The sequence below is a fragment of the Bos taurus genome, chromosome 20 (genome assembly GCF_002263795.3).
Source record: "Bos taurus isolate L1 Dominette 01449 registration number 42190680 breed Hereford chromosome 20, ARS-UCD2.0, whole genome shotgun sequence".
Classification (NCBI taxonomy): Eukaryota; Metazoa; Chordata; class Mammalia; order Artiodactyla; family Bovidae; genus Bos; species Bos taurus.
This window is the reverse complement of record NC_037347.1, coordinates 33,608,469-33,624,258: the sequence shown is the minus strand read 5'-3', so window position 1 is coordinate 33,624,258 and position 15,790 is coordinate 33,608,469.

The window sequence follows — 15,790 nt, the reverse complement described above, 5'->3', positions numbered from 1 at the left end:
TAAAAATAAAATCTAAGCGAAGTTTAATTAACTTTATGAGTGACCCTAAATATTAATAAAATGCCACGTTAAAGGAAAATATTGAAATTCAGGAAATTAATTTTAAATCTTCAGTTCAGTTCAGTTCAGTCGCTCAGTCGTGTCCGACTCTTTGCGACCCCATGAATCGCAGCACGCCAGGCCTCCCTGTCCATCACCAACTCCCGGAGTTCACCCAGACTCACGTCCATCGAGTCAGTGATGCCATCCAGTCATCTCATCCTCTGCTGTGCCCTTCTCCTTCTGCCCCCAATCCTTCCCAGCATCAGAGTCTTTTCCAACAAGTCAACTCTTCACATGAGGTGGCCAAAGTACTGGAGTTTCAGCTTTAGCATCATTCCTTCCAAAGAAATCCCAGGGCTGATCTTCAGAATGGACTGGTTGGATCTCCTGCAGTCCAAGGGACTGTCAAGAGTCTTCTCCAACACCACAGTTCAAAAGCATCAATTCTTCTGTGCTCAGCCTTCTTCACAGTCCAATTCTCACATCCATACATGACCACTGGAAAAACCATAGCCTTGACTAGATGGACCTTTGTCAGCAAAGTAATGTCTCTGCTTTTCAATATGCTATCTAGGTTGGACATAACTTTCCTTCCAAGGAGTAAGCGTCTTTTAATTTCATGGCTGCAGTCACCATCTGTAGTGATTTTGGAGCCCAGAAAAATAAAGTCTGCCACTGTTTCCACTGTTTCCCCATCTATTTCCCATGAAGTGGTGGGACCGGATGCCATGATCTTCATTTTCTGAATGTTGAGCTTTAAGCCAACTTTTTCACTCTCCACTTTCACTTTCATCAAGAGGCTTTTTAACCTCTTCACTTTCTGCCATAAGGGTGGTGTCATCTTCATATCTGAGGTTATTGATATTTCTCCCGGCAATCTTGATTCCAGCTTGTGTTTCTTCCAGTCCAGCTTTTCTCATGATGTACTCTGCATATAAGTTAAATAAACAGGGTGGCAATATACAGCCTTGACGAACTCCTTTTCCTATTTGGAACCAGTCTGTTGTTCCATGTCCAGTTCTAACTGTTGCTTCCTGACCTGCATACAGATTTCTCAAAAGGCAGGTCAGGTGGTCTGGTATTCCCATCTCTTTCAGAATTTCCCATAGTTTATTGTGATCCACATAGTCAAAGGCTTTGGCATAGTCAATAAAACAGAAATAGATGTTTTTCTGGAACTCTCTTGCTTTTTCCGATCCAGTGGATGTTGGCAATTTGATCTCTGGTTCCTCTGCCTTTTCTAAATCCAACTTGAAAATCTGGAAGTTCACGGTTCATATATTGCTGAAGCCTGGCTTGGAGAATTTTGAGCATTACTTTACTAGCGTGTGAGATGAGTACAATTGTGCGGTAGTTTGAGCATTCTTTGGCATTGCCTTTCTTTGGGATTGGAATGAAAACTGACCTTTTCCAGTCTTGTGGCCACTGCTGAGTTTTCCAAATTTGCTGGCATATTGAGTGCAGCACTTTCACAGCATTATCTTTCAGGATTTGAAATAGCTCAACTGGAATTCCATCACCTCCACTAGCTTTGTTCGTAGTGATGCTTTCTAAGGCCCACTTGACTTCACATTCCAGGATGTCTGGCTCTAGGTCAGTGATCACACCATTGTGATTATCTGGGTCGTGAAGATCTTTTTTGTACAGTTTTTCTGTGTATTCTTGCCACCTCTTCTGGATATCTTCTGCTTCTGTTAGGTCCATACCATTTCTGTCCTTTATCGAGCCCATCTTTGCATGAAATGTTCCCTTGGTATCTCTAATTTTCTTGAAGAGATCTCTAGTCTTTCCCATTCTGTTGTTTTCCTCTATTTCTTTGCATTGGTCGCTGAAGAAAGCTTTCTTATCTCTTTTTGCTATTCTTTGGAACTCTGCATTCAGATGCTTATATCTTTCCTTTTCTCCTTTGCTTTTCGCTTCTCTTCTTTTCACAGCTAGTTGTGAGGCCTCCTCAGACAGCCACTTTGCTTTTTTGCATTTCTTTTCCATGGGGATGGTCTTGATCCCTGTCTCCTGTACAATGTCACAAACCTCATTCCATAGTTCATCAGGCACTCTATCTATCAGATCTAGGCCCTTAAATCTATTTCTCACTTCCACTGTATAATCATAAGGGATTTGATTTAATTTTAATTTAATTTAATTTTAAATTTAATTTAACTTAATTTAAATTTAATTTAATTTTAAATCTACTTAAATATAAATTATTTTTAAATCTACTTAATTAAACTTAGAAATAAAATAATGAGTTTTATAAGTTGAATTAAGAGCCCTGATTTTTGAATTTGTAACTTTTATAAAATTAATATTGGTTGTAAGTATTAAAATAGCCTCTTGTCTTTTCTGGGGAAAAAAACCCCAAAATTGTCTTCAAAGACACCTACAAAGAAATCCCACTAACAAACAGGTGAGAAATGATCTTTTGAAAGAAATAATCCCTGAGAACATTCTCATACTGCAATAGGCATCCTTCATTTGTTTGCACATGTATTAAATAATCAACATGGAGCATTTAGAGTGTGTTCAACCTCTCTCAAGATTTCTGCAAAGGTGAAGAAAGAAATAGAGGACAGTGCATATGAATTTTGGCAGGCAAAAAAGCGTAACTAGTTCATAACTACAAAATATTTGGTGTAAAAGTGAAGTTTCTCACTGAAAATAAATTTTTTGTTGTTTAAACATCTAAAATGAGCAGAAAAGTACTGTTTTTAAAAGCTTTTCTCCATATCCTTCAAGATTAATTCCTGTAGAATACAACTTGTTGGGTAATTGTCACCAACAGACTGTATCTATCTGGGGTTAATGATACGTATAGGGTACATTCAAACTGGACAATCTGAGGAGAGTTTAATAAAGGGACTATTTATAAAGGGTTAGGCCAGATGTAAAAACAGCGCAAAGGACTGGATCTAGTAAAAGCAAGACACGTCATTACTCCAAGGTCTGAAGGGAAATGGGAGGCTGTGCTTTCCCCAGCAGAAGAGCTGTGTGGGAAGGGTCTTGGGTCTGGGTGGTTGCAGTGATCCATGGGGAGGTGTCTCAGGTGATGAGTATCTATTCCTACTTCCGATGTGCCAGTGTTCTCCCCCTTGACTGGCCTAACCAAAAAACAGAACAAGGAGCTCACCTAGGCTATTCATATAGGTCAGTCTTTTAGGGTTCAGAGCAGGGTGGAGGATGGATCAGATCAGATCAGTCGCTCAGTCGTGTCCGACTCTTTGCAACCCCATGAATCGCAGCACGCCAGGCCTCCCTGTCCATCAACAACTCCCGGAGTTCACTCAGACTCACGTCCCTCGAGTCAGTGATGCCATCCAGTCATCTCATCCTCTGCTGTGCCCTTCTCCTCTTGCCTCCAATCCCTCCCAGCATCAGAGTCTTTTCCAATGAGTCAACTCTTTGCATGAGGTGGCCAAAGTACTGGAGTTTCAGCTTTAGCATCATTCCCTCCAAAGAAATGCCAGGGATGATCTCCTTCAGAATGGACTGGTTGGATCTCCTTGCAGTCCAAGGGACTCTCAAGAGTCTTCTCCAACACCACAGTTTAAAAGCATCAATTCTTCAGCACTCAGCCTTCTTCACAGTCCAACTCTCACATCCATACATGACCACAGGAAAAACCATAGCCTTGACTAGATGAACCTTTGTCGGCAAAGTAATGTCTCTGCTTTTGAAAATGTTATCTAGGTTGGTCATAACTTTCCTTCCAAGGAGTAAGCGTCTATTAATTTGATGGCTGCAGTCACCATCTGTAGTGATTTTGGAGCCCAGAAAAATAAAGTCTGACATTGTTTCCACTGTTTCCCCATCTATTTCCCATGAAGTGATGGGACCAGATGCCATGATCTTCGTTTTCTGAATGTTGAGCTTTAAGCCAACTTTTTCACTCTCCACCTTCACTTTCATCAAGAGGCTTTTGAGTTCCTCTTCACTTTCTGCCATAAGGGTGGTGTCATCTGCATATCTGAGGTTATTGATATTTCTCCCGGCAATCTTGATTCCAGCTTGTGTTTCTTCCAGTCCAGCATTTCTCATGATGTACTCTGAATATAAGTTAAATAAACTGGGTGACAATATACAGCCTTGACGAACTCCTTTTCCTATTTGGAACCAGTCTGTTGTTCCATGTCTAATTCTAACTGTTGCTTCCTGACCTGCATACAGATTTCTCAAAAGGCAGGTCGGGTGGTCTGGTATTCCCATGTCTTTCAGAATTTTCCACAGTTTATTGTGATCCACACAGTCAAAGGCTTTGGCATACAGAGGGGCAAATAGAAGGTACTCAAAAGATACCTTTCTCATTGCATTCTTCCTTTTTTCCTCTTGTTTACATTCTTCTATTTATTTATCAAAAATCTATTATCTGTGAGTCATTGGACTCAGAGCTGAGAAGACAGAAAACAGAATGAGAATTCTGCTATAGTTGTGAAATCCCATACATCTGTGTTTCCTCCCTATTGTGAAACGGTAAGTTCATTATACATGATTTTGAAACTTCAAAAACAAAGAAGAAAGGAACATAAAAGTAACCTGTAACCTCATGACTCAGAATAACTACTAGAACAGTCCTTTAACTCACTAATAATATTTTCATGTACTTTTCCTATGTCTGTGTATTTACAGGCAGCATTCTATTTCATTTTTGAGTCTGTACCAGGGTTGAGGTGGCAAAGTCAAACACAGTGTTAGGGGCAGGCAATGTAAACAGCATGAAATACTGGTTTTCCAGATGTCTTAAGAAAGTCTACATTCAGGACATATAATATAGTTGAAGGGTATTATTGTATAATGCACAAGTCTGTTTTCAGTCAAACGCCAAAATTCAGAACCATTTGTTAATATGTGTAAAGTCAAGGGCCAGCAGCCCTCTGTGGGGACCCACTGTAGTGGTCCAGAAACCCCATTCTGGGCAGGCCGCTTGGAGCCAGGGACTCAGCACGTTAGGGGTTCAGAGCTGGGCCAGTCTTTCCCATGTGTGGGAGCCTCTGCCCTGCAATTGGCCTGGCTGAGACTTTCTCCCAGTTGCACTCTCGTCTGATGCTCTTCCTCCTCCGTCCCCCTTCCTTCTCTCTTTCCTCGAAGTGTGAGGCTCTCCCCACCCCTTCCTGATCCCTTCTCCCTTTCTGTGTCACAGACTTCTCATGGACTTGAATTTCATCTTAGCATCTGCTTCCTGGACCTGAACTGACACAAGCTATGAAATATTTGTAAAAAAATATTTCCTTTTTTCCCCCAATGTTCAAGCTCTCTTGGACACCCCTCCTTCCCCCCTCTCCTTTTGTGAGGGAGCAGACCCAGGGAAACTTCTCTACAGTGCTTGAGAGTCTGCTTCAAAAGGGAAAAATGTTTTGACTCTTTTATCTCCTTTAGGACTTTACTGGACATTAATTTTGGATATGGAGAGATTTTAAAATATTTATTTTTTGAGAGATGTTTTAAAACAAGAACTTTGCATGCATATATGTTTCATCTGTTGCGAGGTGTCAATAAGCACTCTTCCTAGCTTGATGACAAAACAGAATGGTTCATAATTTACTATTCTCCTTTGTAGTCAACAAGAAAGAAGAAAAAAAAAATTAAAGATATGTTGCATGCTGGAAAATTGCTTTAGTTTCCCAAGACCTCTTGCAACATCGGTCAAAGATCAGTAAGGTAAGAACTGAGACATGGCCCCTTGCATCGTGTGGTTATTGTCAGTACAGCTTCAGGGAGAAAAAGGCACAGAAGCCAGGCTGGGGAGGGTCAGATGTGAATGGAAAGCGAGGAAGTGGACTCTTCAAGAAATTTGATTGATAAGGAAAGTGCGGCATCTACAAGGTCAAGAAAATGTTTTCTTCCTCTATTCTTTCTCCCCTCCCCCCTTTCTTCTCTTCTCCCTTCTTTTCCCTTCTCCTCCTCATTCTTCTTCTAATTCACTTTTTTTTTAAGTCCAGGGTAATATAATATTTGGGCTTCCCTGATGGCTCAGTGTTAAAATAAACCTGTCTGCCAAAGCAGGAGACATGGGTTTGATCCTTGGGTCGGGAAGATCCCCTGGAGAAGGAAGTGGCAGCCACCCCAGTATTCTTGCCTGGGAAATCCCATGAACAGAGGAGCCTGGCAAGCTACATACAGTCCATAGGGTTGCAAAAGACTTAGTGACTAAACAATAGCAACGATGTAATATTTGGCAAAAAGTTCAAACATGTAGAAATGTATGATGTAGAAAGTCCCTTGTAATTCCACCCCCTGGATAGTAAGAGTTCTTAATATTGTCTGCACATTAGAATCACCAGGGGAGGTTTTAAAAACTTCTAATGCTGAGCCCATGTACATGTGTGCGCTTAGTCGCTCAGTCAAGTCAGACTCTTTGTGATCCCATGTATTACAGCCCGCCAGGCTCCTCTTTCCATGCATTGCCGGGGGATTCTTTACCAATTGAGCCACCAGGGAAGCCCAATGTTGAGTCCATATTCTGTGTCAAGGGTACCGAGATTTCTGGGAGTGGCACCCAGATACTAGCATTCTTTAAAGCTCTCTAGGTAACACTCTCAAGGTTGAGAACCACTGCTACAAGTGTGGTCTGTGAACTTGTGGCATCAGCCTCAGCATTCAGGAGAACCTCAGCTCTGCAGCCTCTCTACCTACTGAATGCTAATCTACATGCTAGCAATATCCCTTTATATTTCACATGCACAATTTTTTTTTTTTACATTATGTCAAATGTAAACAATATAGTTAATTTTTAAAAATTGAAGTATAGTTTATTTACAATGTTGTGTCAGTTTCTGGTATACAGCAAAGTGATTCATATATATATGTGTGTGTGTGTGTGTGTGTGTATATATATATATATGTATATATATATATATATTCTTTTCCATTATAAGTTATTACAGAACATTGAGTATAGTTCCCTGTACTGTAAGAAGGTCCCTGTTGTTTATCTATTTTATATATAGCAGTGTGTGCATGTGTTAATCCCAACCTAATTTATCCCTTCCTCCCCTTTCCCCTTTGGTAACCATAAGTTTGTTTTCTATGCCTGCATATCTATTTCTGTTCTGTAAATACATTTATTTGTCTTTCATATGCACAATAAAAACTGAGCAGCACTTTTTAGAGAAAGATCACTAAAGGAAGACTTTTTTTTTTAAAGGTGGTATGAACTCATGCTTACAGACTGAGAGGAAGAATCTGTGCAAGGGAGGAATAGAAGGTGCAAGACAAAATGTCGTAATTGGTAGGGCAATGTCCCAGAAGCAGAGAGAGAGAATTGGCAGGCTGTGGGTGAACAATGAACTTTGAAAAGGGAGTTTGTCTTCTTGGGATGCTGGAAGGAAGAGGGAGTGGATGGCAGCGGTAGGTTTGAGTTGGGAGGGAAGCACGAAGTTGTTACGTGTTGGCTCCTGAGGCCTTTGTTTCTGCTTTCCCCAGGGAAGTGAGAGGAGAGGCCATCTGTGAGAAACAAATGGGGCAAAAAGGGATAACGACTGTTGAAGCCCTGCTATGTGCCACAAGGGGTTGTTGTGGTTTAGTTGCTAAGTGCTTTACATACCAAAGCATATTTAGCCTGCCCTATGCCAGTCCTGTTGTTCCGTGTCCAGGCATCTCGTCCCATCACTTCATGGGAAACAGATGGGGAAACAGTGTCAGACTTTATTTTTCTGGGCTCCAAAATCACTGCAGATGGTGATTGCAGCCATGAAATTAAAAGACATTTACTCCTTGGAAGGAAAGTTATGACCAACCTAGATAGCATATTCAAAAGCAGAGACATTACTTTGCTAACAAAGGTCCATCTAGTCAAGTCTGGTTTTTCCAGTGGTCATGTATGGATGTGAAAGTTGAACTGTGAAGAAAGCTGAGCACCAAAGATTTACTGCTTTTGAACTGTGGTGTTGGAGAAGACTCTTGAGAGTCCCTTGGACTGCAAGGAGATCCAACCAGTCCATTCTAAAGAAGATCAGTCCTGGGTGTTCTTTGGAAGGACTGATGCTAAAGCTGAAACTCCAGTACTTTGGCCACCTCATGTGAAGAGTTGACTTATTGGAAAAGACCCTGATGCTGGGAGGGATTGGGGGCAGGAGGAGAAGGGGACGACAGAGGATGAGATGGCTGGATGGCATCACTGACTCGATGGACGTGAGTCTGAGTGAACTCCGGGAGTTGGTGATAGACAGGGAGGCCTGGCGTGCTGAGATTCATGGGGTCGCAAAGAGTCGGACACGACTGAGCAACGGAACTAAACTGATGCCAGTCCTGTTCTACAGAGGGCCCAACACTACTCTGCTGGCTTCTCCTTTGTTCAGTCTCTATACATCTATCCTGAGGTTACCTCTCTATTTCTTCACTCCTTTGTTGACATCACTTAGTCCCCTGACAGTAGATGATATCTAACAACTCTGTCTGCACACCCCACCACCTTTCTAGTCCTAACCTATATTGTGAACTACATCCAGTTGTTTATTCAACATTTCTATAACATGCCTGATAGAAATCTCAAACTTAGAACTCTTTCCAAATTTGCAGCCCCCACAGTCCCATCGCCCAATTGTAATAATGCCAAAACCTAGAACTTGTGGTACTTCATCTTCCCTCCACCCCAAATCACCCCTCCCCTCTCAAATCATCACCATAGTATTCTGAGCCCATCCAGTTTTCTAAGATCGCCACTCCCACCAGTCCTATCTAAGCCACCATCACCTCTATGTGGACTACTGCAGTATCATTCTGCCTGCCCTCTCTGCTTCTACTGCTGCTGCCCTGCAACCCAGTCTCTGCATTTCATCCAGAGTGATGCATGTGTGTATATACATGGCAATTTAAAACATATGCACAAACAGAGTAGCATCACCAACCCCCTTAATCTTACAGCAACTCCAAGAATTATCAATAACTTGTCAATTTGGCTTTATCTATCTCTCTACCTCAGTTTTTCTTTTTTAAATGAAGCATTTAAAAGTAAATTTAAGATGCCACATTATTTCAGGCATGCATATTTCAGTAGATATCTCTAACAGAGGAGGATTTTAAAAACTAAAACCAGTATGTTCATGATATTCTCAGGGCTGCACACATTTATACATTTTATTTTATTTAATCTTCATAACAGTCTTGCAGGGACGGCATTATTCATGATTTCACCTACAGATAAATGTAGATTTAGAGTATACTGGCCCAAAGGGCTGAAATCTGAAGCAAGAGTTCTCAAATTCCCTGTCCATCCACCACAACTTCTCTTTCCTAAGAGTGAGGGCCCCTCTACTGATTCCTTATTGCCTTACATCTCATGATCTTGCACCATTTTAAGAAAAAAGAAAACAGAAATGCGAACAACCTGCAGCTTCAGATTTTACCAGCTTAAATTTTTCTCTGGAATTTAAGAAAAACATCATTATACTGCCATCTTCTGGATCTTTTGAATGCTAACACATCTACGACAATACAGATACTTAAAACCAGGTCTGCCCAACTCTTTGTATTCTAGGGCTGACGTATTAAACTTTATATTATTAAAATTATTTCTTTAGCTAATTGGAAACTTTTTTAAAAAACTTAATACATAGTGAATATAGAAGCTAAAAAGCAGGTGTAGTAGAAGTAAGTTATTTTTGCTTGTAGAGGATGGAGGCAAAAGTACATAGTTAAAATTTACAAGTTACTCGACCTCCACCTTTGGGCATTAATTTCAACCTTTTCCAATAACAGTTTTTAAAATTAACATTAATAGAGGTATTGGATAGAAAAGCAACTCTGTTGCTGGTGACAGTATAAATTATCAGTCTTTCGGGAAGGCAATTTGATTGCATAGGTAAAAATGTCCATAACTTAAAAAAAAATTTGTTCATTTACTTTGACTTTGATTTTATTTATTTTTTAATTGAAGGATAATTTCTTTACGGAATTTTATCGTTCTATGCCAAATATCAACATTAAATTTATTTTAATTGAAGGATACTTGCTTTACAGTACTGTGTGGGTTTCTACCAAACATTAACATGAATCAGCCATAGGTTTACCCATGTCCCCTCCCACTTGAACATCTCTCCCACCTCCCTCTATCTGTAACTTTTGAACCAGTAAATTTACTTTGGGAATTCATCCTAAAGCATATTCTTGTTAATATATGCAAAGATGTATACATCAGATCAGATCAGATCAGATCAGTCGCTCAGTCGTGTCCAACTCTTTGTGACCCCATGAATCGCAGCACACCAGGCCTCCCTGTCCATCACCAACTCCTGGAGTTCACTCAGACTCACATCCATCGAGTCAGTGATGCCATCCAGTCATCTCATCCTCTGTCGTCCCCTTCTCCTCTTGCCCCCAATCCCTCCCAGCATCAGAGTCTTTTCCAATGAGTCAACTCTTCGCATGAGGTGGCCAAAGTACTGGAGTTTCAGCTTTAGCATCATTCCTTCCAAAGAAATCCGAGGGCTGATCTCCTTCAGAATGGACTGGTTGGATCTCCTTGCAGTCCAAGGGACTCTCAAGAGTCTTCTCCAACACCACAGTTCAAAAGCATCAATTCTTTGGCCCGCAGCCTTCTTCACAGTCCAACTCTCACATCCATACATGACCACAGGAAAAACCATAGCCTTGACTAGACGAACCTTTGTTGGCAAAGTAATGTCTCTGCTTTTGAATATGCTATCTAGGTTGGACATAACTTTCCTTCCAAGGAGAAAGTGTCTTTTAATTTTATGGCTGCAGTCACCATCTGTAGTGATTTTGGAGCCCAGAAAAGTAAAGTCTGCCACTGTTTCCACTGTTTCCCCATCTATTTCCCATGAAGTGATGGGACCAGATGCCATGATCTTCGTTTTCTGAATGTTGAGCTTTAAGCCAACTTTTTCACTCTCCACCTTCACTTTCATCAAGAGGCTTTTGAGTTCCTCTTCACTTTCTGCCATAAGGGTGGTGTCATCTGCATATCTGAGGTTATTGATATTTCTCCCGGCAATCTTGATTCCGGCTTGTGTTTCTTCCAGTCCAGCATTTCTCATGATGTACTCTGAATATAAGTTAAATAAACAGGGTGACAATATACAGCCTTGACAAACTCCTTTTCCTATTTGGAACCAGTCTGTTGTTCCATGTCCAGTTCTAACTGTTGCTTCCTGACCTGCATACAGATTTCTCAAAAGGCAGGTCAGGTGGTCTGGTATTCCCATCTCTTTCAGAATTTTCCACAGTTTCTTGTGATCCACACAGTCAAAGGCTTTGGCATAGTCAATAAAACAGAAATAGATGTTTTTCTGGAACTCTCTTGCTTTTTCCATGATCCAGCGGATGTTGGCAATTTGATCTCTGGTTCCTCTGCCTTTTCTAAAACCAGCTTGAACATCAGGAAGTTCACGGTTCACATATTGCTGAAGCCTGGCTTGGAGAATTTTGAGCATTACTTTACTAGCGTGTGAGATGAGTACAATTGTGTGGTAGTTTGAGCATTCTTTGGCATTGCCTTTCTTTGGGATTGGAATGAAAACTGATCTTTTCCAGTCTTGTGGCCACTGCTGAGTTTTCCAAATTTGCTGGCATATTGAGTGCAGCACTTTCACAGCATCATCTTTCAGGATTTGGAATAGCTCAACTGGAATTCCATCACCTCCACTAGCTTTGTTAGTGATGCTTTCTAAGGCCCACTTGACTTCACATTCCAGGATGTCTGGCTCTAGGTCAGTGATCACACCATTGTGATTATCTGGGTCATGAAGATCTTTTTTGTACAGTTCTTCTGTGTATTCTTGCCATCTCTTCTTAATATCTTCTGCTTCTGTTAGGTCCATACCATTTCTGTCCTTTATCGAGCTCATCTTTGCATGAAATGTTCCTTTGGTATCTCTCATTTTCTCGAAGAGATCCCTAGTCTTTCCCATTTTCTTGTTTTCCTCTATTTCTTTGCATTGATCGCTGAAGAAAGCTTTCTTATCTCTTCTTGCTATTCTTTGGAACTCTGCATTCAGATGTTTATATCTTTCCTTTTCTCCTTTGCTTTTCGCTTCTCTTCTTTTCACAGCTATTTGTAAGGCCTCCCCAGACAGCCATTTTGCTTTTTTGCATTTCTTTTCCATGGGAATGGTCTTGATCCCTGTCTCCTGTACAATGTCACGAACCTCATTCCATAGTTCATCAGGCACTCTATCTATCAGATCTAGGCCCTTAAATCTATTTCTCACTTCCACTGTATAATCATAAGGGATTTGATTTAGGTCATACCTGAATGGTCTAGTGGTTTTCCCTACTTTCTTCAATTTAAGTCTGAATTTGGCAATAAGGAGTTCATGGTCTGAGCCACAGTCAGCTCCTGGTCTTGTTTTTGCTGACTGTATAGAGCTTCTCCATCTTTGGCTGCAAAGAATATAATCAATCTGATTTTGGTGTTGACCATCTGGTGATGTCCATGTATAGAGTCTTCTCTTGTGTTGTGGGAAGAGGGTGTGTGTGATGACCAGTGCATTTTCTTGGCAAAACTCTATTAGTCTTTGCCCTGCTTCATTCCGTATTCCAAGGCCAAATTTGCCTGTTACTCCAGGTGTTTCTTGACTTCCTACTTTTGCATTCCAGTCCCCTATAATGAAAAGGACATCTTTTTTGGGTGTTAGTTCTAAAAGGTCTTGTAGGTCTTCATAGAACCGTTCAACTTCAGCTTCTTCAGCGTTACTGGTTGGGGCATAGACTTGGATTACTGTGATACTGAATGGTTTGCCTTGGAAACAAACAGAGATCATTCTGTCGTTTTTGAGATTGCATCCAAGTACTGCATTTCGGATTCTTTTGTTGACCATGATGGCCACTCCATTTCTTCTGAGGGATTCCTGCCCACAGTAGTAGATATAATGGTCATCTGAGTTAAATTCACCCATTCCAGTCCATTTCAGTTCGCTGATTCCTAGAATGTCGACATTCACTCTGCCATCTCTTGTTTGACCACTTCCAATTTGCCTTGATTCATGGATCCAACATTCCAGGTTCCTATGCAATATTGCTCTTTACAGCATCGGACCTTGCTTCTATCACCAGTCACATCCACAGCTGGGTATTCTTTTTGCTTTGGTTCCATCCCTTCATTCTTTCTGGAGTTATTTCTCCACTGATCTCTGGGCACCTACTGACCTAGGGAGTTTCTCTTTCAGTATCCTATCATTTTGCCTTTTCATACTGTTCATGGGGTTCTCAAGGCAAGAATACTGAAGTGGTTTGCCATTCCCTTCTCCAGTGGACCACATTCTGTCAAATCTCTCCACCATGACCCGCCCGTCTTGGGTTGCCCCACAGACATGGCTTAGTTTCACTGAGTTAGACAAGGCTGTGGTCCTAGTGTGATTAGATTGACTAGTTTTCTGTGAGTATGGTTTCAATGCGTTTGCCCTCTGCTGCCCTCTTGCAACACCTACCGTCTTATGGGGTTTCTCTTACTTTGGGTGTGGGGTATCTCTTCAGGGCTGCTCCAGCAAAGCGCAGCCATTGCTCCTTACCTTGGACGAGGGTTCTCTCCTCACCGCCGCCCTTCCTGACCTTAAATGTGGGATATAAGGCCCTCCTGCGCCCGCTCGGCCACGGCTCCTTGGACGGCTCCCTGGCCTCGGTCTGCGGTTGCTCCTCCCCCCGCCGCCCTGGGCCTCCGGCTTAGGGGCGTGAGGTAGCTCCTCCCGGCCACCGCCCCTGGCCTCCGGCGTGGGGGCGTGGGGTAGCTCCTCCCAGCCGCCGCCCCTGACCTCCGATGCGGGGTAACTCCTCTTGTCGCCGCCCCTGTATACATCAGATGTATAAAATCTTGTTTATAAAGTACTAAAAAAAAATAGTCTTTAAATGATTCTACTACACCTAGGCAATGTGGTTCTATGAAAGTGTTTAAAAATAATGGGGTAGCAGGACTTTCCTGGTGGTTCAGTGATTAAGACTCTTTGTTGCCAATGCAGGGGATGTGAGTTTGATCCCTGATGGGAGAACTAACTTCCCATGTGCTGAGTGGTGTGGCCAAAAAGTAAAAACTAAAGAATAAACAATGGTGTAGTTCTAAATATACCAGTTATAATAACTGATATTATAAGAGGCTTGTAAAAAATATTTTGGCCTAGAACTGGAAGATTCAATGCAAATTTAGTACTCTTTTTTTAAACAGATGTTTATGTAGCAAACCAAACCAAAAATTACGTTTGGATTTCTGACCCTAGAAGAGTGATACACTCACCTTTTAAAAAATGGAACATGAAGCAATAAAGTCCTCAATATTAGTTTCATAATCTAGGGTACAATAAATAAGATAAAGATAATTTGATTGTAAGTTATACTTTTGTGGTTTCTACCCCAAAATTTAAAGCAACAGAAAGGAAAACTTAGTGCTCTGTGAAGTCCATACCGTGAAGCTAAGTTTACAGGGTAATGTCTTTTTACTTATCTTTATTATTTAATAATAAAATATTCTCTAAGCATAGTACTCATGACTGGGATTTATCAAGTCTCTTCTATGTGCTAAGTGTCCTAAATGTTACCATGTGAGAAGTCAGTTTATTTTCTTCATGACTCTGGAAAGACAGTATACAGATAATATTTCTATTTAATGAAACCCAGAGTGAAGAAAGTTAAGTGAGTTAAGTTAAGCACTTGGTCAAATCAGGAATTGAGTCCAAATATTCTCAGTTGGCGGAGACGGCAAAGGCAACCCACTCCAGAACTCTTGCCTGGAGAACCCCATGAATGGAGGAGCCTGGTAGGCTATAGTCCATAGGGTCGCTAAGAGTCAGACAGGACTAAGCGACTTCACTTTCACTTTTCACTTTCATGCACTGGAGAAGGAAATGGCAACCCACTCCAGTGTTCTTGCCTGGAGAGTCCCAGGGACGGAGAAGCCTGGTGGGCTGCTGTCTATGGGATCGCACAGAGTCGGACACGACTGAAGCGACGTAGCAGCAGCAGCATTCTCAATTGGGCTGCAGTGTGCTCTGGGAAAACCTGATGAGTGGATGAAGAGTGAAGTGGCTACAGCTGTTTCACCAAGGACCACTTTGCTAGCAAAATGCCTCTGGTGCTGTGTGTACTTGTGTTCCTGCTAAGAAAACCCCTGCTTGCAGTTATCCCTAGGCAAGGTAAAGGGCTCAAGCATGGAAATATCTGTTGACACTTGTCATGCTGTCCTTGCAGAAGGAATGTATCTCCTTGAGAAGATAGAATATACAATCCCCTCTGCCTTTGTACAAGGAGTCAGCAGTAATCTGTCTGCTCGTGTGTTGTAGCTTCATTCACTTGATTGAACCACACTGCAGTCTTGAAGATCAGATGTGATGCTGCAGTCAAGAAAGTCCTGGTTTGTTTGTTTTAAAATATTTATTCATTTATTTGGCTGCACCAGGTCTTAGTTAATAGCATGTGGGATCTTAGATCTCTGTTAGGGCATGCAGGATCTTTGAGCATGTGAGGTCTAGTTCCCTGACTAGGGATTCAACCCAGGCCCCCTGCACTGGAAACATGGAGTCTTAATCTTTTTTTTTTTTTGCCACACCACACATCATGCATGATCTTATTTCCCCCACCAGGGATTGAACCCTCACCCCCTGCAGTGGAAGCTTGAAGTCTTAACCACTGGACTGCCAGGGAAGTTCCAATTTTTAACCGTTTTTATTCAGACATAATTGATATGTTACTGTATAAATTTAAGATGTGAAGCATAATTGTTTGACTTATACCCATTATGAAATGATTATCACAAAAAATATAGTGAACACCATCATCTCCTACAGATACAAAATAAAATAATAAGAAAAAA